Consider the following 24,213-nt stretch of genomic DNA (forward strand, 5'->3'; position numbering starts at 1 on the left):
CAGCTTATTCTTATGGAACATAATTTACAATACAGCGTATTATCTCTGAAGTTGTAGAATTCGACCTACGTAATATATATTCACATCTGTTTTGAAGGTTTGGTTCGGAGCCTCCATCGCAGATCTAGTTAAATTTGATGTGAAAAATAGCATGTAGTGTTATTTTTCTCATGAAAATGATGGACACCTCAGTAGAACCTAATGGATCCCATTGTAAGTCATGGGGTACTGTCGGGCATCACTGTTATGGGTTGTGCAATGGGTCCGGCACTGCGCCGTGACTTCCATAATGGAAGCCACGACGCAGATGTGAACAGTGTGTTTTACTTTTAGCACCACTGTCTTTGCCCGTACTTTTTAAACTTCATCCACTAGAGTGGCCTAGATCCAAATACACTATTGTTATTCTCATTAAAATAACAATTAACATTTTGCTTTTGAGAGATTTCAAGTTATTACAGGATGCGACAAAAGTTTCCCCAATAAGCTCGGCAAGGTCAGACATCTTTTTAAAGAACAACAAAAAAAGCAATCTGAATTGTAGCAACTAGTGTCAGGAAGCTGATGTCACTAGAAAATTTTATTGTAGCAACCAATGTCAGACAGCAGATGTCAAGGCAAAAAAAGATCATGGAATCCATCAAAAAGGCATAGATGCAAATAAATAGAACAGAGTTCTACTGCCTTACACATCACTAGTCAGACCACATATAGAAAATTGTGTTTAGCTTTGGGCACCAGTGATCAAGAATGACATAGCAGAGCCAGAGTGGGCTCAGAGATGAGAAACCAAAGTAAGAAATGGAATGGGCGGAGAAATATTATCGAAATTGGAATTTATTCAGTTTGAAAAAATAAATAAAAGATTACTTAGAAGTGATGTAATAAACATTAATAAATATGTCAAAGGGTCAACAGAGAGATCTGTCTAATGATCGTTTTATACCGAGGACTGTAACTTTAACAAGGGGACATCCACTACATCTAAAGGAAAGAGGGTTCTTACATTAACATAGAATGGGCTTCAAGCAGTGACACTATGGAAATGTCAGGCAGAGAATGTTGTTATGATTAAATCATTGAACGATTTTAAAGTAACCTGGATGCCTGTTTTGAAAATTATAATCATACAATTTATATGTATTTGATTCCTGGAGAAGGGTCATTGATCCAGGGATTTATTCTGATTGCCATATTTCAAGTCAGGAAGGAATTTTTTTTCCTAAGATTAGGAAAATTGTCATTTTTTTGGTCATGGGGTATTTTATGTCTTCCTTCAGATTAACACTGCAGGATATGTGATTGAACTATATGGACTTACGTCTGTTTTTAACCTTAAAAACTGTCATGTTACTATGTTAGATGTTTAATAGATATGACAGAAGTCTCCATCAAGATACGGGATCTGATGGAAAGGATGTGATCTTAAATAAAAAAAATGATATGTAAGAATTCCTTTTAAACTCAAATAATACAAAACCCACTAATATGTATAAAAAAACCTCTAAGATGTGAAAATCACAAAGCTAGCTATATAAATAAATACCAAACAGTAATATATAAATCATTTGGTACTATAGCCACTGCTTCAAATACTTGAGCTTAAAAAATGATGATGACTACAGAAGAGTGAATTGAATCTACAAAAACCGAATTCCTAATGAATTTCCCAAAAGTTTAGGATTTTAGTTTATCAGAAACATTTGATATTCGTTCTGCGCAAATCACTCCAAATAGCGACCACATAACCTCGATTGCTGGCCCGGCGGGCTTCCCTATAATGTCTTGCACAGCCAATCGTCAGGCCTATAGGTCTGAGTCACTGATAACTCAGTGGATGACAGTCATAAGAGTCAGAGCCACTATAAAAAGCCCAACCAGAAAATGCTTGTGCTTTGTAGGGATACAGGGAGGAGAGAGAGTACGTTAGATTAATAGATTAATGTCAGTGAGTGTGTTTCATAGCGAGAAGAAAATAGATTAGATTTACAATAATTTTATAGAGAGATAGAATTTAGAGAGAGATAGGAGTTAGACACAAAGTAAGTTAAGCAGGCACAGGCAGCCATTGCTGTAAGTTCTGCTGCAGCTGTACAATTCTTACATTCATTTGTGACTCACCAATCTTTATCCTATCATTCACAAAACTTCTTCAATAATATTAATCTTGGTGCTGATAGCATGCCGCTGTCTTCTGAAATAGATGTCAAGGATGGGACGTCATTCATTCGTTTTCATACATCTAAGGCTGGATTCACACGCGCGCAAAAACCAATTGACAGCTCCGTGTGTAATCAGTGTATGATGCGCGGCTGCGTGATTTTCGCGCAGCCGGGATCATAGAGATGAGGCTAGTCGACGTCAGTAAATAGTCACTGTCCAGGGTGCTGAAAGAGTTAACTGATCGGGAGTAACTCTTTCAGCACCCTCGACAGTGAATTCCGATCACAATATCGAGCACCCTGTTAAAAAAAAAAATAGACGTTCGTACTTACCAAGAACTTCCCTCCCGGCCTTTGCCTTGGTGACGCGTCCCTCTCTTGACATTCGGCCCCACCTCCCGGGATGACGCGGCAGTCCATGTGACCGCTGCAGCCTGTGCTTGGCCTGTGATTGGCTGGAGCTGTCACTTGGACTGAATTGTCATCCCGGGAGGTCAGACTGGAGGAAGAAGCAGGGAGTTATCGGTAAGTCAGAACTTCTTTTTTTTTTACACGTTCATGTATATTGTGATCGGAAGTCACTGTCCAGGGTGCTGAAACAGTTTAACTCTTTCAGCACCCTGGACAGTGACTATCTCCTGACGTCGCGTACCGGAATTTTTTTTGTCCGGTTCGGTCAAAACGAATTCGGCCGAACCTGGTGAAGTTCGGTTCGGTTGTCCGGGTTCGCTCATCTCAAAGACACTCCGTTTGGATGTTTGTAAACAGAAAAATTCTGAAAGAACGGACATGTCGTGACTTTTTTTCAGCGGACTCACGCTGAGTAAAAATCACGCACATGTCCGCACGGCCCCATAGACTAATATAGGTCCGTGCAACGCGCGTGCAAATCACGCTCGTTGCACGGACGTGATTCTCGTTCGTTTGAATAAAGCCTAATAGTGCCACCAAAAATTGTCTGATTAGTCTATGTCAAGCATTTATACAGCGCCGTAATATTTCAGTCTCTGTCAAAGTTTAAATTATTTTCCCAAATAAATAATTTAACTTACAATCCTGGTGCTTATAGCGTGCCGCTGCCTGCTGATACAGACGTCACGGCTCAGACTTTACTCATTGTTTTATATATATATCTAATAGTGGCACCAAAAATGGATAATGTTTGGAGCGATTTTTAGTTTAAAAAAAGCCTAAAAAAATCAGACAGTGCAGTGTATTTTTAAACAGGCTGTTTGTTACCACCGGCTACCCTCTGTTTACCTATAGCCATATATATGTTTATGCATAGCTATATATGTTGCAGTCGGGATATTTTCAATTTGCAACTAATTTATTTGGACAAAATCGAATATGACAGTTGGTTCGATAGAATCGTACCTAAATAAATTTCAGGAAAACCGCTCATCTCTATTGATGACTACACAGGTTATAATAAAATATTGTATCTGCTGTAATAGTATTATTTTTAATAATGCAGCAAGTTTTATTAACCGGTGCCCAAAAAAGAGCGCTTTTAATGATGTTTAACTGTACTAACCTGCTTCCCTGTAACTAGTTACATACATTAATAAATATGTTGCAAGGCAGAAAAGATGAATGGATATGCGTCTTTGCAGGATAGACAAACTTAGACTTCGTTCACATCTGCGCTACAGTTCCGTTCCGACGTTCTGTCTGAGCTTTCCGTCGGAACGGAGCACTGACAGACACAAACGGAAGCCATAGGCTTCCGTTTCCATCACCATTGATTTCAATGGTGACGGATCCAGTGCCAATGGTTTCCATTTGTCTCCGCTGTGCAAGTGTTCCGTCATTTTGACGGAATCAATAGCATACAGGATCAGCTTTCTAACATGTATAGTATTGATCTCTATTAGAGCTTAACTACACTAAAAAACTAAAAGTTCAGGCGACTACAATTATCCCCATACTCCCTCCACTCTCTATGTCACACTCTCACGGGTCCAGAAAACTGACATATGGGAAGTTGCTATCTCTGTGCCTGCCTGTGACATGGAGTAAACACTATGGTTACCAGAGATGTTATTTCCCTGACTAATAAAATAGTATTAGGGAAATTCAAAATCCAATATTAATGCATTTGTTCACCTTCAGTGAACCTTCATTATACATATGATGTAGCTACATTACACCCTTGCCCAAATATATAACTTTTTCTGATTGCTTCCCTAAATATCTATTAGAAGTATTCCCACTGGGCTAACTTTTTAGAGTAGTGCAGAGGTGGGGAAATATAATCTCTACCGTTGCCCAATCCATTACATGCCACAGTTTTAAAACAGTCAACAGGTTGCAAGAAAACCACAATGAATAAAATTTTTCCGGTGACTTCATTACAATATTTACAACATCACTCCGATTTATGGGGTGAGCAATTCTGATATGGCTTTAAATGCCATTCGCAAACATAGAAGCATTGGTCCAGGACTGCCGTCAGAGAAGTTCAGGTGGCCCAAACTCTCTTGTGGGCTGCCACCTACCTGCTACACACTAGTTACTACATGGAAGCTATAAAGTTGTAATTATAAAGTGAAGGGGCTCTTGGGCACATTTGATTTCTAACAAGATACCCTTTATTTCATGCAAGTGTTATTGCACAGGCCATAATTAGGATTTCTCCTCCTTATGGACTGACCTAATATATTGTATAGCCCGGAATAACAGCATACAGATGTTGCCATCTTTATCTTGACTTTTAACGCATTAAATACACAGTGTCAAGAATTTTGAACTTGACTTTTTCAATTACTTTTTAATGGCTTATGTTATGTGATATCACTCTGCAGTAAGTTATCAGAGTCAAGATAAAAATGGCTACATCCGTAAACATAATATTATTCTGTTTCATTAGGAACATTAGTGGATCACTGTATAATATCCTTGTTAGGCTGCCCACTATATAGACACAATAGGGCACAAGATGGAGGCTGAGGAACATAATGTGGAGTTCAGGGGCCCCGATCATTTGCTTTTATGGGGCTCAAATATTTATAATAACAACCCCGCCCCAGTTTATCAAAAGTTAACTTATGCTATAAGGGAATTATTCTTGTAGACCATAGTGATGGTTTATAGATACGTCACCACTATCAACCATATGCTTGACAATGGACGAGAAACCATTTTTGAGGTTCCCTAATTCTACATGACAGTAATAATATGGTACCTTAATAATGACTTGTACTAATTTATCTAGAACAATACCACTGTGTACTAGAGAGAGGGGGCTGTATATATATATATACACGTGTATATGCTGGCCTGGAAAGTTTTTGGCTTTCGCATGTAATGTCTTAGAGAAAACCGTGGTTGGGAGCATAGACACTTTTTTATAATAAAAGCAGCATTTTTGTTTGTATAATCATCAAATTTAAATGAGATAAATAGATGACAGTCACTTTGTGATCGATCTGCTTCACAAGAGGAAACACAATGAATCTTTATACCCAACAATTCCTTAAATTTTTTATCGTATAATAGATTAGACGTGTTTCTTTAATTATTATGTGAGGTTTTACATGTTTCACAAAGAAATTTTATTTATGGAATTTTGAGTGGGTATCTGAAATTCGTCACTTTTATATTCTTATTGATTACATTTGCTTGCTAATGTTTGCAAGTGTTTGTCAGCAGTGGCTTGACTTTATTATATAAATATTTTGTTCAGTATTTTTTAGAGGGACGTATCATCCATCTAGAAAGCTTTATAAATGTGTTTTTCAAATTATCTAGTTAAACTGGACATGCCACTTTGGGTTAATGCTGGATTCATACCAACACATCTAAATATATAGTATATAGCCATTGTAGCGGGATCTAGGCTGCCCGTCACAGCCTGGCTCCTGCAGCAATCGCACGGCAATAGCTCCTGTGCCTGCGTGTTGAGAAGGATGTGTATGTATGGGATTCTGCGGCCGCTAACTGCCGCAGTTGACATACATGTACATGATTCTGGGTTAAGGAGTTAAAAAGGACTTGTCAGTTCTCCCGACATGTCTCTTTTAGTGAAACAGACAGTTCTTGAGCATCTTTTCTTAGAACTGTGCGTTGTTCCATTTCTCTCTTATTCCTCCCAGAAATGTGTTGATAAGATGACAATTGGGTGTTACCATTCTCCTTGTTAAAGGGGCATTGCCCTTCACAGTCTCTGATTAGACAGTGTCAGACTGTGTAGGGAGAAACTACCGCGACTACTATTACATAAAATAGTAGTCAATGTTAAATCTGTATAGCAATACAGTAAGGCCTCATGCACACTTCCGTTGGCCATCTTACGGCCGCTAATGACGGATCCCTGAAACACGAACCGCACACGGATGGCTTCCGTGTGCAGTCTGATGTTTCATCGGACTAAATGAATTAAATGTCCGAGACTGTTCCATCAAAGACAGACAGGAGTAGGACCTGTCCTATTTTTGTCGGAACGGCCACATGGTTGTGTTAAAACAATGGAAGTGTGCATGGCCCTATAGAAATGAATGTGTCAGTGTGCTATCCGTTAAAAAAACGGACGGCACACTGAACAAAATAACTGAAGTGGGCGTAAGGCCTAAATGCATACAGTGCATTCCACAATTCCATGAAGTTAATATCCAATTATACAATTCTAAAAGACATCACTGTATTATAATATATTAATTTCTCTTGGCTCAGTAAATAGTACGAAACTTTCCTATCCTGTAACTCATGAATACAGCACAGGATTTACAATTCTACCTACGATTTACCATTTGTAGAGCTAACACCATTTCTAGCTCACAGCACTAGCTAGCGCTACGTACGTATGTCAGGAACTTTAAACATGTTGGTAACATCATGAAAATGAACTAATACACTATTATGTTGCAGTCTGTATATTGACTTTCTGACACCCTATGTATTTGACACATTTTCCTAGTAATTTAATTATTCTATTCATCTTTGCTCCACTTTGTATACCATATTCTTAGACAGATGTGTAGTTTAGTGCTGAGAATAAATCTAAATATTGTCCATGACATCGTAGAGATAAAAGGACTAAAACGCAAACATTGGATAGAGGTATTTATGACCGTGTTGCTTGAGCAGCTGGTGCAATGTATCACTATTAGATGGTGTTACATATTTTAATAAGATCACATGAAAAATGCATATAGTATTTTCCTTCGGGCCTTGCTCCTAAGATTTGATGCTTATAGCTGATCATAACTACATCAGTGTATCATAAAGGGGTGCATGGGTCATGGTAAGTTAATGTACATTTATAAAGCATGGAAATTTGATTTTGCAAAAAAATAATGACTATAACAACCATAAGGCCTCAAGCACACCGCCATATTGGAAATTCGTGTCACATAAATCCTTAATATTCTAGAATTCTATAAATCCAAACTGTTGCTTGTTTTACACAGAGATACAAAGAGTTTATGTATCACTTTTGTTAAAGTGATAGATCGAAAAAAATTTGTGCTATATTCATATTCCATATCCCAATGGCTTCAAGTTCTAGGTGGCTGCGAGAAGTGGAAAAGAGTCCAGCAAAGTTACAGCACAGCAGAAGGAAAGTGACGTGCAGGTCAGACACATACATTCTCTTGTATTTTCTACCTGCCCACTGTTACAGTTGTAGCTTTACACTAAGACTGATTTCAAATGGCAGTAATGCGGCCCCATTTTAGTGCCCATATTATGACTGCAGCATCTAGAACTCCTGCGCTCCTACTTAACTTCACTTAAACACTTAGAATATCTCCAAAATATGGCATGCAATACTACGCGACTGCGGGCATTACACCTGCCATGATTTGTTTTCTCACTAATTCACATGAATCCATAATACGCACATGTGAAAGAGCTCTTAGGCCATGTTCACAAGTTGCATATTTGTTGCCGGTGTGAATTCCACACTAATAATCTGCAACAAAGTACTGCAGCTTTCTCCATAACTGCTGCGGATTTGGTGCAGATTCTACCCATTGCTTTGCAAAGTGTGAAATTTGTGGCAACCCCCCTTATGTGAAAAATTGTGTTTTAAGGGCCCTAAAAAAAAACACATAAACATGAGAGATTTTTTGGTACATGTTAATCACGAAGAGGTCTTTTGGAGTGGAGCTATTGTGAGCTTGTTGTTCCTCCATACTGTTGATATGGTGAAAAGCCTTTAGTGGTCACATTTGCAAGAAACGTTCAGAATAATAGGACATGAAATGCAGGTATTTTTGTGCAGGTATTCTCCTAGGGCTCATGCAGATGGCCGTGGTATGGCTCCGTAAGCATCTGAGCTGTATGGAGCAGTACTATGGCCCCCATATATAAGTATATGATGCCTTACTGTACCTCCATATGCCTCTCATTTCATATGGAGGTTTTTTTCTATTGGATTCAGTACAAATGCGGTGCTCCCATGTGCATGGGGCCTAAGTTGTATGAATAACATTTTTATATAACTTATTTGCACACAAATGCTCTCCCACAGCTTTTATATGTTTTTGTTTCAATGAGAAATGTTAATTGTAACATTTAACTCACGAGGTTCAAAAAATGTGTCCAAATTAAATATATCACTATTAAATCACAGACATTATAACAACGCACCATAAAATGTGTATAAAACAGCTTTTTCTCCATTCATGAAACTTAAGATGACGTTAATAATGCTCCACTCACCAACCTACAAAAATAATCAATGTGGCTCTGATTTTTCAGCTGAGAAGTTGTAAGTCAATCTAATGTTGAAATAAAGAAATCATTTATTAAACAACTGCTTATAGACTGCTGGTGTTTTATACTAATCAGAAATATTTGTATAATACAGAAAAAACCACGAGCTGATGCATTTCTATAAACCTGTCCAGAACATGGAATTCTTCTTATATAAAGAATATTTGTAACAACAAAATAGATAGATAGATATATAGATAGATAGATAGATAGATAGATAGATAGATAGATAGATAGATAGATAGATAGATAGATAGATAGATAGATAGATAGACAGACAGACAGACAGACAGACAGACAGACAGATAGATAGATAGATAGATAGATAGATAGATAGATAGATAGATAGATAGATAGATAGATAGATAGATAGATAGATAGATAGATAGATAGATAGACAGTTTGATGGGGTAAATAGCAAAAGTTATGCAATACCATTATCCACTACAACAGAGTTCAGAGCTCCACCTCTCGGTTCTTATCTAAATACGTTTTGTGATTAGCTGGTGCCAGTTTGAGTATTTAGCTCCTTCTTGTACATAACTATGTCTCGGCTTTTCTCATTGCAGTAGTGTGAGGACCCGTGCTCTAAAACCCTCAATCAAAAAAATCTTCTAATACTTTGATGCACATTTGCTTATCTAAGGGGTATAATGTTATGGTATTGTCTTTCACATTATTTTTTCATCAAATATTTTCCAGTTATATGCTGGAAAAAGTGTGTGGACACCTGACCATCACATCTATATGAGCTTTTTGGACATCCCATCCCAAAATGATAGGTTCTAATATTAAGTTGACCCCTTTTGTGGCTTCCCCTTTTAAGAAGGCCTTCCACAAGATTTTGGAGTATGTCTGTAGGAATTTGTGCCCATTCAACCAAAAGAGCATTTGTTAGGTCAGACAATAATAGTGGACGAGAAGGTTTAGCTTACAATTGGCGTTACAAATCAATTCATCCCAATGGTGATCGATCGGACAGAGGTCAGGGCTCTGAGCAGGCCACTTGAGTTTCTCCACACCAAACTTGTCAAGTCATGTCTTTACAGACCTCGCTATGTTTAGAGGGGCACAATAATGCTGGAACAGAAAAGGGATTTTTTCAAACTGTTCGCACAAAGTTGGAAGCGTTCAATTGTCTTAAATAGCTTTGTATGTTACAGCATTAACATTACCCTTCACCTGAAATAATGGGGCTAGCCCAGACCTTGAAAAACTGCCCCAGACCGTTATCATTCCTCCACCAAATTTTGCAATAGGCTTTATGCCTTCTGGTAGGAATCGTTCTCCTGGTATCCACCAAACCCAGATTCATCATTTAGACTGTCAGATAGTGCTACATTCATTACTCCAGAGAATACGTTTCCAATGCTCCAGAGTCCAGTGGTGGCATTCTTTACACCACTCCACCCGACGCTTGGCATTGTTATTGGTGACATAAGGCTTGCAACTGCTCGGCCATGGAAACCCATGGCATGAAGCTCCCAACACATCATTTTTGTGCTTAATTTAATGCTAGAGGAGGTTTGGAACTTTGCATTTATTAAAGGGAACCTGTCACCAGCATTTCACCTATTGAACTTTACTTATCCCTCACTGACCGCTGCTATAAATAGTTAATTGCCATTATCCCCTCTCCTAAACTCCTCCTCTGAATGTAAATAACGGTCTGCAAACATTTCCCGCCTTTTATCGTAATAATCTGGTGTCCCGTTGTACGCACAAACCAGAAGAGGACATCAGTGCACAAGCGTGGGATGTTGTGTGCTGTGGGAAGACGAGGAGCTGTCAATCAAAAGTAAAGAGGCGGGGTAAACTCGGAAAGACTTGAGAAATGAAGATTTGACTCTTTTCAAATTAAGATTTGACTCTTTTCTGCTCAATAGCATACAGTGCAGGAACACAAAAAAGCTGAATACTAAAGCTACGCAGCCGACTAAGAAGACAATTATAGGTTATGAAATGATTTTTCACCCACTTCCACCACGTATTGCTGGTTTAATAGGTGAAATGCTGGTGACAGGTTCCCTTTAAGTCAGCAGAGCGTTGGCAATATTATGCAGTATGTGCCTCAGCAATCGGCGACATCTCTCTGTGGTTTTATGTGGTTTGCCACTCCGTGGCTGAGTTGCTGTGGTTCCTAAATGCTTTCACTTTGCAATAATACCACTCACATTCTGGCCCGTCAGGGAGACAGAATGAGGCAGCAAGGATTAGTTACAGCATTCAGGATGGCAGTGACCGGATGGCGAAATGTGCTGGATCAGGAGCGCTTTTTGTCTTAGGGATTACTAGTGAGGTAGGGCATAAGATTCAGTCTTTTTTATTGTTTGATAATAAATAAATACTAATATTTTAGCCTTACCCTTCATTGCATTTGCTTGGATAGGCAAGGTAAATAGGCATTGGCAACAGACCGCATCGCTATTTGGGACAAGTTAAAGACACATATCCCATAACAGTGGCAGCTACATGCCCCTTTAATAGTGCAGCTACAGTGCCCCTACAACATCAAAGTCATGAGTTCTGAAAGTGGCACCATATGCACCCTGACTGTTGTTCCTCTCCTTCTTATCTTTCTAGGGGAGAATACATCTGTACCACCGATTCCATATGAATCTGTCAAAAAAAGTCTCAGTATACTTCCATATAAAATCGGAGGCACACAAAGATGCAATATGTGCCCACACCATGGGCCATGTGTATGAGGCCTAACCATCCAGGCATAGTTTTAAACATAATGGGTTATTAAAAAATAATGAAATACTACATTTTTGCTATTCAGACCAAGCAAGAGAAACACTTTATAGCGGTTCTGTCATATATATATGTATATATATATATATATATATATATATATATACATATATATATATATATATATGCCGCCCTGACTGAGGGTAAGATAAATAAGTGACGGACATGCTGATTCCAGGTAAATCACCGTAGTTTAGAAGAACTTACACTTTAAATCTGTGGCGTGCCGGATGTGTTGCAGGGTTTAAGTCGAATGACATTCATATATTGATATGTCTCTGTCTCTGTCCTCCAGTCACTGATTTACATTTTTCTCCCTATTACTGTGCCTCAGAAGAAAAGTGTCAATCAGCAGCTGAAGGGCAGGGGCAGTATCAATATATGAATATAATAGGACTCAAGTCTGCAGCGCATTTGGTGCGCCACAAGTATAACATCTAAATTCTCCTAAATTACGTTGATTTACATAAAAAATAACACACCGCTGAAATCAGCGTGAACCTCCCCCCTTCTCCATAGATTTGTATAGGCAGGCAGTGAAGAAATACAACACTACCTTCTGAAGCCCGTCAATTCTGCTCCGTAACCAGGGATGGTCTTTACATGACAACAGGGGGTGGACAGCAGATTACAGGAAGGGAGACTCCTAGTGGCAGGAACTTCTGAGTTTGCATGGATAAAACAACAGAATTTTAACAGTAAGTAGATTACAAAGTTGTTTTATATCAGGTATACTATTAGACTAGCATAAACTGTTTGAAAAGTTATTGTCTATTTAAGTAGTGAGAAATAGGTTTCAGTTAAAGAGTGAATGCACTTGATTAGAACAAACATTCTTTTTATATATATATCACCTACCTATATATTTTAAAAAATATACAACAAAGCATGAAAGAAGCTGCCCACGCTCTCAATATATTTGAATATTTGTGTTGTACTCCTCCTTCAGACCTAAATGTAAGCTTGGAACTCTGTTTGGAATTTCTATGAAGATTAAGGTACCTTGACCCTTTTATACAAGAATGAATATAGGCCCATTTTAAAATGATTGTTAAAATACTAAAGATTGAATAATGATCATCAATATAATAGCTTCATGTTCTGGGAAGCAGCTCGGCCTGTACTGCTCGGAAAAATAACACCCATGTATAATAAGCAGATGAAGGTTAATGAAAATCGTCTTACTGCTGGTGAGAAACTACAATAATTATAGAAAGCCCTAAAGCTATAACCTTACTTGGAAAAATAAAAGAATTTTAATCAAGGTAAGGATGAGTGCATTACATTCACTAAATGTGCCATAATATGGCAAATAGTTCTCCTTACGTTTTTTTTTTCTTAGATGACTGCTGCTCTACTGATGTATTAAATTGGGATTCTAATGTACTAAATTAAAGTTAAAGAGCATTTTCCCCGTGTAGCTAAAAATACAAGTCCTTCAGTTGTTCCCTTCTTTCATTGTTTTTATTTTTTTTGTACTAGTTTTTAGAGAAGCTACGTAGTTAACAACCAAAATACACAATGTAGCACTTCTCATAGGTTTTATCATACATTTTCTTCGTTTACATTGTCACTTCAACCCAAAAAAAAATCACAATTGGGACACTTAGGCTATGTTCACACGGGGTCTTTTGCCGAGTTTTTTGACGCGGAAACCGCGTCGCAAAACTCGGCAGAAACGGCCCGAGAACGCCTTCCATTGATTTCAATGGGAGGCGTCGGCGTCTTTTTCCCGCGAGCAGTAAAACTGCCTCGCGGGAAAAAGAAGCGACATGCCCTATCTTCGGGCGCTTCCGCCTCCGACCTCCCATTGACTTCAATGGGAGGCAGGAGAAAGCGTGTTTTATGCCCGCGGCGCTCAATGGCCGCGGGCGAAAAACGGCGCGATAATTGCTGTTCACACAGAGTATTTTGGGGGAGGAATATCTGCCTCAAAATTCCGTTTGGAACTTTGAGGCAGATATTCCTCCCCCAAAATACTCCGTGTGAACATATTAAACGGCTAATATTTTTTTTAAAGGAGATGTCCAGTTGTGGGAGTAAAATGATATGTAAGTTATAACCCATACGTCATGCTTACCTGCTATTTATTTATCTATCGCATAAACTGTATATTGAAGTAAATGAACCTTAGTGAGGGGGAGAGCGGAGATTCACTTTAATTGTACAACATTGTATGTCTACAATAATGTTGAAAATTGTTTATAAAGCAGAAGTGGGGAAAAAAAGTGTATTGTAAAAAAAAAGTCAACGTTAATTTTACAGCAATGAAATTCTATTCAGAGAAATAAAAAAATAAAAAATCAATATCAAATTCTTGTAAGACTTGATATAACTGGCCTACAAATATCAACCTAAATTTATGTTGTGGAAGAAAAGAGATGTAGAGAAACTAGTATCTATTCTATTCTACTTTCAAACTCATCAGGAAGCTCTCAGGAGTAACATTATTATTACAATTTATGCCAGGAGGGCATTTGACCATGTCATCTGAGACATGGTTTTCAAAACGGCTTTAATAATAGGATTTAAAAGAAAATTCTGTTTGCAAACCTGAAAGGAAGCCAGATTTTGTCAAACAGTATAGAGAGATTAATTCTTTCCAATGCAAATATATGATAAGTAGTTTGTTTTCCAAAATAGATTTAATTTTAATTGTTTTATTTTTAAACAATTCATATTCAATGTAATTGGTACGATGCAATGGATTTAATATAAAGTCAAACTCAAAGTTCAAATTTCCATATGATTCAGCCTACCAATCCCCACTTTTTATTGTGTAAAAATGCTTGTAAAGTGTGGTAAACTACCATTACATTCTAAAGTTTGTGTCGTAAAATTAGTGTAGAGCCGGACATTATAAATGGCTGTCCCAAAACTGAGGGTAGAGAAAAAAAGATATGGCGGAGAACTTTTTTTTATTATTTATTCAGCTTGCATTCAACTAGCTCACCTCAACAGCAAGCTGATATTTGTTTTTGAATGTGATTTTCCCTACAGTATGTAGTGTATATATATATCTATATATATATATATATCTATATATATCTATATATATATCTATATAATAATATATATATATATAGATATAGATATAGATATATATATATATATAGATATATAGATATATCTATATATATCTATATATACATAGATATATATATATATATATGTATATATAAAAATGACTCAATACCAGCTGTGTCTCTTTAAAGAGAATTAGCACCCCTCCCCAAGCACTACGTCAAAGGCCTCTCGCCTGGCCAGCCTGCCAGCACCCTTTTCTGTACTGAGGTAACAGTTATTTACATGTGGGTTTCTTACATATGAGACTCTTGCTTGGCTAGTCGTGTTTTAAGGCACTCCTATGGGTCGGAAATTGACTTACAGGGAAGCTACCTCCAATAGGTAACACTAGAGAGATGGTTTTCCTTCTCCCGGAGGAGAGTTAATTTTTCTACATATCCCAGACCTCGACACATGTCAGACGATAACATTGGTTGGGTTCCAGGAGCTGAAGACTGAATCCCAAGAGCATTGTAGCTGTGGTCTTTCTTGATCTACATAAAACATTTGCTATAGACAATGAGTTTTAATTGGTCTTGTAACTTTTCTTTCACTTCTCATCTACACAGCTAGGGCCTAACTGTTAAGCAGAGCTAGTTTTCTGTTGTTGCTAGTAACAATATGTACAGAAATGGTATGTTTATAGATTTGACTTAAATTTAGATAAATAATAGTGATATCGCCTAACGAAAATTGACCAATCTATAATTTATTTATAAATATTAAATTATATTTTTTAGAATGATGCAGATGAAGTTGACATAAAGATTTTTTAAACAGTTTTTATTCAATATCCGTTGAACAATAAAGAAGTACATTGCAGCAGTAGTATTATCACAAGTTGTGCATTTATTTTGTTTGAACTAAACTATAAAGAAAAATTTGTGCCAAACATTATCTTACAATAGGTCTGTTACAATGTCACGGACACTGGGTTTGTGGACCCACTAGGCCGCTCCGCCGTAGCGGGGAGGCAGCTGACCAGGTCACAGTCTATGTGAAAGTAAGATGGCAGACAGGAATAGTCCGGGCGGTGACTGTGGCTTCAGCACGGATGGAGGCAGGTGCGGAAAGTGGCGCCAGACGTGGCGGGCAGTATCTGATGAGCAGATGGCACTTGACGTGGCAGAAGACACTTGACGTGGCAGATGGCACTTGATGTGGCAGATGGCACTTGACGGGGCAGATGGCACTTGACGTGGCAGATGGCACTTGACGTGGCAGATGGCACTTGAAGTGGCAGATGACACTTGAACACGGGTAGGCACAGGAACAATGCGGAATACAGGAACGGTAACAGGGCACGGGTAACAGCGGGAACGGGAGACACTAAGGGACCATTTGCGAGACAGACTGGGAAAGACTAACAACGCTCAGGCAAGGATCAGAAGGGCTGGGGCATTCTTATAGAGCAGGAAGTCATGTGGGTTAATGATCATTATTTTCATGTGCGCGCTGGCCCTTTAAGAGCGGGCGCAAGCGTGCGCGCGCACCCTACGGGACCCAGTCGGACGGAGCGGAAGTGAGCGCTGGCCTCTCCTAGGAGGGAGACGGAGGCCAGGGCTCACAGATCCATGGCTGCGGGCGTCGGGAGGTGAGTGAACCCGACGTCCCGCGGCCATGGGCGCTACATACATTATCTGACTATCGTAAGGGTCATTAGAATATTAGAAATATATGGCATACAAAAAGGAAAAGGGTTTTTAGTCTACGTCATATTGTATTATAGCATCGGTTATACAGACAATGAGGTCCTAGGGCCTTTCTCGGAATAAAGTGTAAGAGGAGAGGAACACCATCTTTCCCAAACTTTATAAAACGTTTGAGGAGATCCCGTTTTTAAACACTAAACGTTGATTTCGGATCATTGTGTTAACCCTATTTTGCAATTGAGTTACAGAGGGGGATCGTCTGGTCATCCAACACACATACATGGCTTTATGGGCAAAAAAGAGGGTTTCTCTTAGTGCAATTTTGCCATAATGAGCCCAGACTTCCTTATTAAGGATTCACAAAGGACAAAACCTTGGGATTAATGCGACCATTTGCTGGAGGACATCGGATAGTAAGGACTGTATTTCTTGCCAAAAACAAGAAATTTCAGACATTGCCATATAACATGCCAAAAATCAGCATTGCCATATAACATGCCAAAAATCAGCATTGCCATATAACATGCCAAAAATCAGCATTGCCATATAACATGCCAAAAATCAGCATTAGTTGTCAGGTATCTATGACAATTGGTAGAGGAACTACCACTCATTCTGTACAGTTGTATGGGGTCAGATAGCATTGATGTATAATAAAGAGCTGTACTTATATATTGTTGGAAGATGGGAATACATGTAAAGGAGATCCAGCACTGCTACCAAATCTTCATCTGTTAAGGTAGATAACAGAGTTCCCCATTTGTTTTCTTAACCATAAAGGTTTTTTAATGATATGATGGACAGCTAAGAAAGTCTAGTGATCATTATATTATTGGATTTCTGTAGTTGTTTATGCAAGCTATATTCATCCCTTCAATTGTTGTCAATCCTGTCTATTATAGAGATGATGCCTGTCAGCTGTCTCTTACATTATGTGCTCTCTCTATCGGAAACTATATATTTAAAAAACTGAGCTTCTTGATTTTCCCATGTACTAACCTACCTAAACCTGATATCTCCATTACACTGTGTGGCATTACCATAACTTCTTGGCAACACGCCCGCTTTTTGGGGTTTTTGTTTGGATCGAATCTGTCCCGATATATCACTTATACACAAATGTCACCGTCACCTCAAAAAGCCAAAACTCTCATTGTCGCTCTCATTCTTTCTCTATATGACTACTGTAACTCATTACTAATTGGTATTCCCCTCACTAAACTTTCTTTTGCCAATCTATCCTGAATGCAGCATCCAGACTTCTGTCTAACCGATATAGCAATGCCTCTACCCTGCGCCAGTCACTGCGCTGCCTGCTCATTCCCTTTAGAATTAAACCAAAATTTATAACTCTCGTCCGCAAAGCTCTCCACAGTGCTGCACCACCTTACATCTTTTTCCTTGCCCCTGTCTACTGCCCCATCTGTACTTTACGTTCTGCCAATGATCTAAAATTAACATCCTCCATAATCTGAACTTCCCACTCCCATCTCCAGGATTTTTCTTGTGCTGCACCTATTCTCTGGAATGCACTACCCTGGACAATCCGATTAATTCTTAACATCGACAGTTTTAAGCGTGCCCTGAAAACACTTCTTTTTTTTTTTTTACGTAGGCCTATCACATTCGCTAATTTGACTCTTCTCCCTTTTATTACCCCCTCTATATTATTCCTCAGAACCTTATACATTCATTTCATTCAGCAATGTCTCTCACACTCCATGCACCCTAATGCACTTCATATCTGTGTCTACGCAGATTCTGGCTGGGTTACTGGATCATGTAGCTTTGCGTCTTTCACAATTTTACAAAAATTTTATCTGAGCCATTGTACAAATAAAGATTATATTTATTATTATTATTAGATAAGTTAAACTTTAACCCCTTAATGACCAGCCAATTTTAAACCTTAATGACAAGCCATTTTTTACGTTTTTCCATCGTCGCATTCCAAGAGCTATAACTTTTTTATTTTTGCGTCGACATAGCTGTATAAGGTCTTGTTTCTTGCGGGACAAGTTGTATTTTTTAATAGCACCATTTTGAGGTACATATTATTTATTGATTAACCTTTATTAACTTTTTTTGGGGGGGAATAGAAAAAAACCTGAAATGTTGCCACTCTTTTTCGCGTCTTAAATCTACGGCATTTACCGTGTGATATAAATAACACAATAACTTTATTCAGCGGGTTGTTACGATTGCAATGATACCAAATTTGTATAGTTTTTGTATGTTTTACTACTTTTACACGGTAAAAACGCTTTTTTTTCAAAATTATTTGTTTTTGTGTCTCCATATTTGAAGAGCCATAACTTTTTTATTGTTCCGCCGATGCAGCTGTATGAGGGCTTTTTTTTTGCGGGACGACTTGTAGTTTTCATTGGTACCATTTTGGAGTAGATGCAAATTTTTTATCACTTTTTATCAAATTTTTTTAAGTCAGGATTCACAGAAAACAACAATTTTTCCATCTGAGGGGTTAAACGGGTGAGATCGATACTAATATCGATCTCACATGGCAGAGCAGGGACGCCCCCAGCCTCTGGCAGCTGAGAGCAGGGCGATCTGATGGCTCCCAGCTATGTTTACTTTATCCTGATGCAGTGCCATAAAAAGGCATATGCATCAGAATAAAGCCCGTTAGTGGCCGCCGTGAAAAGGCATATTGGCGGTGACTAACGGGTTAAACATTCTACTCTGACTCTTTAAAATTCGTAAAATGACTTTGATTTGCAGAAAATGCTTAAAGGGTAACTAAACTTTTTAAAAAACTTTTGACATATCATAGTGACATGTCAGAAGTTTTGATTGGTGGGGGTCTGAGCAATAAGACCCCCATCAATCGCTAAAACAAACCAGAAAAAGTGCTCGATGAGTGCCGTGCTACTTAGTTCCTGATCGGTTTTCCTCGAAAAGCCGAGCTTGCGGTGTACGGGCTCATAGACTTTCCATTGAGCCCATACACCGCGAGGAAAGCCGTTCAGAAACTAAGAAGCACAGCGCTTACCTGAGCGCTTTTGCAGCTTTGTTCTAGCGATTGGTGGGGGTCTCAGTGCTCGGACCCCCACTGATTAAAACTTCTGACATGTCACTATAACATGTCAAAAGTTTTTTAAAAGTTTAGTTACCCTTTAACCTTGTAAATGTATAAACATATATTGCAACTAAATAATATAGAAGATATTCATATTAAACAAACAATAAATAAAATTGCAACCATTATACATTTTTCTTTTTGATTTCCAAATTTTTTGTGGGGGGAGGGGTTAAAATAAAAGTATACATTGTATATATGATCTTCTGAACCTGTCATAATAGGATAACAGGGAAAAGATTTTCAGATCCAGTAAAATAACGGCATAGTGGCATAAGCACCTTGAAAGGAAGAAAATAGAAAATACTGCAATATTGTTCACCATAGCAAAGAAGCTGCTGCTAAGTTGATTTCTGTATTACTGTTGGCAAGTTTGCTATAAGCATTAACTGGTCAATAATTACTAGCAAGTTAAAGCAAATTGTGAAGAAATGAAAATGTCATGCTGGCTTGGACTTTATAATCATGAAGACCATCATAACTATCATAGTGAAATCTTTTCCTGCTTTTAATGCTAAGAGCAATACTATAAATTTAGAGGTTAAAGGCCTATGGCTACTTAGCTTTCTGTCTGATGGGATTATATAATTACACAAAAACAGAACTTCCACTACTAAGTAAGTCTGTCTTGGAGCATTTTAAACCCTTTGGAGAATCCTGGAAGCTGAATTATAGCTTGATTGATTTATAGCTATAGTTCAACAAACCCTAGAAAATATCATTTCCAGCAACTCTATACTATGTATTACTTCGGACTAAAAATTGTGCATTTAGACATACCTGTATGTCCAAATGTTAAATAGGTTAAGGCATTTGGACATATAGGTACTTTCAAATGCTCCCGTGCCCACCACTGGCAGTATTACCCGCAGGAGAGTGGCTGTGATTGACTGATGTAACACATTTAGCATTGAAGAAAGCTCAGATCTCGGATGTTTAATTTTATAAGGGCCGCGTTAAGTAATGATTGGGACACCTATAGGGAAAAAATAAAAGTAGAAGCTCCTTTTGTCTCTTCGCCAAGGTTGACAGTTTTATATTGCATTTTTAGTTATTTTTTTGCATTCCTACTCAAAATAATGTATAAAAGTTAAATGCTTAATTATTTGTACTCCAAAATGGGCAGCCTAGAAAGTACAAGTGATCCCATAAACAAAAAGTTCTCATACATCTGCCGCAACCTAAAAAATAAAAAAATTTCTAATTGGCAGCTAATAAAAATAAACACATTTTCCTGTCCTAAAGACCAAAAATGTCTTGTCCCTTAAGGAGACTTTGTCACCTTCGAAAAGCCCCTAAACTACAACAATGTGTTAATATCTTTAAAGACATTGACTCGCATGCTGTTGACTAGTCTAAGGAGTCCATTATATCGCCAAGCTTAGGAGTCCTCTCTATTCATCAGCACGCAGCCCACGGCCCATTTGCGGACTTAGAGCGGGGTAATGCAAGTGAGCAGATAGATAAAAAATAACAGATTCGGAATCAGCGTCTTTTAAGCTATTTACTGGTTATTGTAGATCAGTTTTTTTTGGAGATGATAGAGTTTATTTATGGGGATAATAAGATCGCTAACAGAGTCATGCTGTAAACTATTCAATATGGGCATGATACACCAAAGTTCCCAGGTTCTTAATATAATATGCACTATTTGACTGCTTGACTGCAAGCAATTGTTCTAAGATGCCAAGTCTAAACTATTAGGAGCTTTCCTTTAGATTTTGGTTGGTTGTAGCTATTTGGCAATGTGGCTGACTAAATATGTTCTTCTATGGTCCTCACGTATCACAATTCTGAGATAAATGGTTGTTACCCATAATACCCATTCCTAGTTCAGTATTTACTGTCTAACCTGCATTGTAGAAATTACATTTAAAATCTTGCTGTGATCTGTAAGAGCATTGGGGTGATTTCCTAACTCTTGAAGGGGACTTTGTATTGCCTTGTGTCTGACTTGTACATATGGCAGAGTATGGTTTGTCTTGTTTATTCCCTATGTCTTTAAGTGCTGTGTGTTTATGCTGTTTTCATCCCCCTGGTGGCCTGATGTGCGGCTAATGTGGCCAGTAGTGGCGTTTTTTGATGCTGCTGTACATTTAATAGTTTTTGTCTATCACAGGAGGAGTGGAATCTCTAGCCTGTCATACCTATATTGTGTATTACACTTTAACGTTACTGTTTATTTGCAGGTGTGGCAGATGTTGGTTGGCTCGTTGACGTTGCTAAATTGTCCTCTGGGATGTACGTCCTGGACGCCATCTTTCTGTGCCATAACAGTGCCAGATACCTATTTTAGAGTAGCCGCCAAACCATTTTCATTGTTCGGGGGTAGAGGAGGAATCTGGCTGCTGAGAGAGAGCTGCTGGAGAGTGAGCTGGTGAGAGAGAATCTGGAGAGTTAGCTGTGGAGCTGTGTGACAAGCTGCTGTGAAAGCAAAAGGCACTAACAATGGGCGCTGAGTCTGTGGGTCCTGGAGCGTGTTAAGTGACAGGCAAGAGCCTCCACCGTGTGTAAAGTCATCGGAGCAGTGCCCTCTATAGACTGTTCTACCCAGTGCCCCCTATAGATAGTGAAAATGGTGCCACACAGTGTACCCTGTAGAATGTACCACACAGTGCCCCTTATAGATTGTGCTGCACAGTGCCACTGTATACAGTGCCACACAGTGCCCATGTAGATAGTATTACATAGTGAACCTTCATTTGGACATGCTGCTCCAGCGGCTGACACACATGGCGCAATGACATTATCAAACTGTCTGCATCACAGGAAAAGGCCCAAATGGGGTTGGGACAGGGAACTGATGATTCCCTTTTACCTGCCAGCAATAAACGAGGCTGTTCAATTGAATATGCGTCCTAGGTACACAGATACAATTGAATGCAGGGGTTCAGACAGCTGGCGCCAGTTAAATACCCTTGTTCTGTGGGATATTAATTTTTGGGATCCTGCTTTCTTTTTTTTCTAACTTTTTCACATTAAACATTTGCATTGTTTCTAGAAATAAAAATGATGTATATTATATTAGAGAACAGTAAATGATTCTTAAAACAGTTGTAGCACAATTAGAATAAAGTTGTATACTGTACAAGAAAATTGTTGTAGCTCACTGTATAATCAGTGTTGTAAGAAACATGATATTCCTTATTTGCAAGTATATGAGGCAAATCAATATGTGGACTGTTTTTCTATTTGCTAATATACACTGGTTAATAGAAAGCTTTTTCTATTATGTATTCACTTAATAACAGAAAGTTCCCTCTCATCTTCTGTTAGATGTGTGATATGTTTTATGTGGAAGATATTATGTACAGTTATTCCTTAATTCTCTCTATCAATAAGCTGTTACACCTCTGGGAACTATCGAATTCCGGTAATATTTTTTTTTAAACAAAGACAAAAGTGAGATTCATAGAAAGCTGAATTCATACTGATGATCTGCCAATATTCACCAAAAAGAGAGGTAAATGCTTTCCTTCTTGTCTGTTTTTGAACCCATACTTTTTTTGGTTAAGAATGGGAGACACCGAATCTCAAGAATTTAAATTCAGTCTACTAGAGCAGTGCAAAGGAAATCAAATTTCTTTCTGCTACACAGAAGGTACCATTAGCAGAATACACGCCTAATTTATAGCAGTCTGCATTCTCTAAATAATGAAACATAGGAAGGCTGTCACAAATATTGAGAACACAATGTTACAGCCTAACACAAATTAGAAAGGGACACTTATTGGCAGGACAGCCGCAGAAACGTTAAATTTCCTGCCATTGGCCTTGTTTGTAACTCATGGATGGGGTAAATTGTGTAATACATATATATATATATATATATATATATATATTACACAATTTACACACACACATATATATATATATATATATATATATATATATATATATATATGTGTGTATGTATATATATACATATATATATATATATATATATATATATATATATATATATATATATATATAATAAAATATATATATATATATTTACAAGGTCCTATTGAATTAATTAGAAATTTAATTTATTTCAGAAATTCAATTAAAAATGTGAAACTCATATATTATATAGATTAATTGCACACATAGTGATCTATTTGAAAACATTTTTTTATTTTAATGTTGATGATTATGTCTAACAGTTAATGAAATCCCCAAAATTTTGTGTTTCAGAAAAATAGAATATTATATAAGCCCAATTTAAAAAATGATTTTTAATACTGAAATGTACGCCTACTGAAAAGCATGTACTGTATATGCACTCAATACTTGGTCGGGGCTCCTTTTGCATGAATTACTGCATCAATGCGGCGTGACATGGAGGTGATCAGCCTGTGGCACTGCTGAGGTGTTATGGAATCCCAGGTTGCTTTGATAGCGGCCTTCAGCTCATCTGCATTGTTGGGTCTGTTGTCTCATCTTCCTCTTGACAATACCCCATAGATTCTCTTTGGGGTTTAGGTCTGGTGAGTTTGCTGGCCAATCAAGCACAGTGATACTGTGTTTATTACACCAGGTATTGGTACTTTTGGCAGTGTGGGCAGGTGTCAAGTCCTGATCGAAAATGAAATCACCATTAAGCTGGTCGGCAGAGAGAAACATGAAGTGCTCTAAAATTTCCTGGTGGACAGCTGCGTTGACTCTGGACTTAATATAACACAGTGAACCAACACCAGCAGATGACACGACTCCCTAAACAATCACTGACTGTGGAAAATTCGCACTGGACCACAAACAACTTGGATTGACACAT

The 24,213-nt window shown here is 38.1% G+C and overlaps 1 protein-coding gene across 4 annotated transcripts in view; it reads right to left on the bottom strand.

Moving 5' to 3' along the window:
* Positions 1-24,213, bottom strand: part of CDH20 (cadherin 20) — a 456,770-nt gene that overhangs the window by 233,658 nt on the left and 198,899 nt on the right. Inside the window, exon 4 of one of the 4 annotated variants that reach the window (XM_075826739.1) lies at positions 2,122-2,194. The exons of the other annotated variants lie outside the window; for them this stretch is intronic. The gene's annotated coding sequence lies outside the window, so the exon portion shown is untranslated. The remainder of the gene's footprint in view (positions 1-2,121; positions 2,195-24,213) is intronic. 4 annotated transcript variants of the gene reach the window in all.

This window comes from Rhinoderma darwinii, chromosome 5, assembly GCF_050947455.1.
Source record: "Rhinoderma darwinii isolate aRhiDar2 chromosome 5, aRhiDar2.hap1, whole genome shotgun sequence".
NCBI lineage: Eukaryota > Metazoa > Chordata > Amphibia > Anura > Rhinodermatidae > Rhinoderma > Rhinoderma darwinii.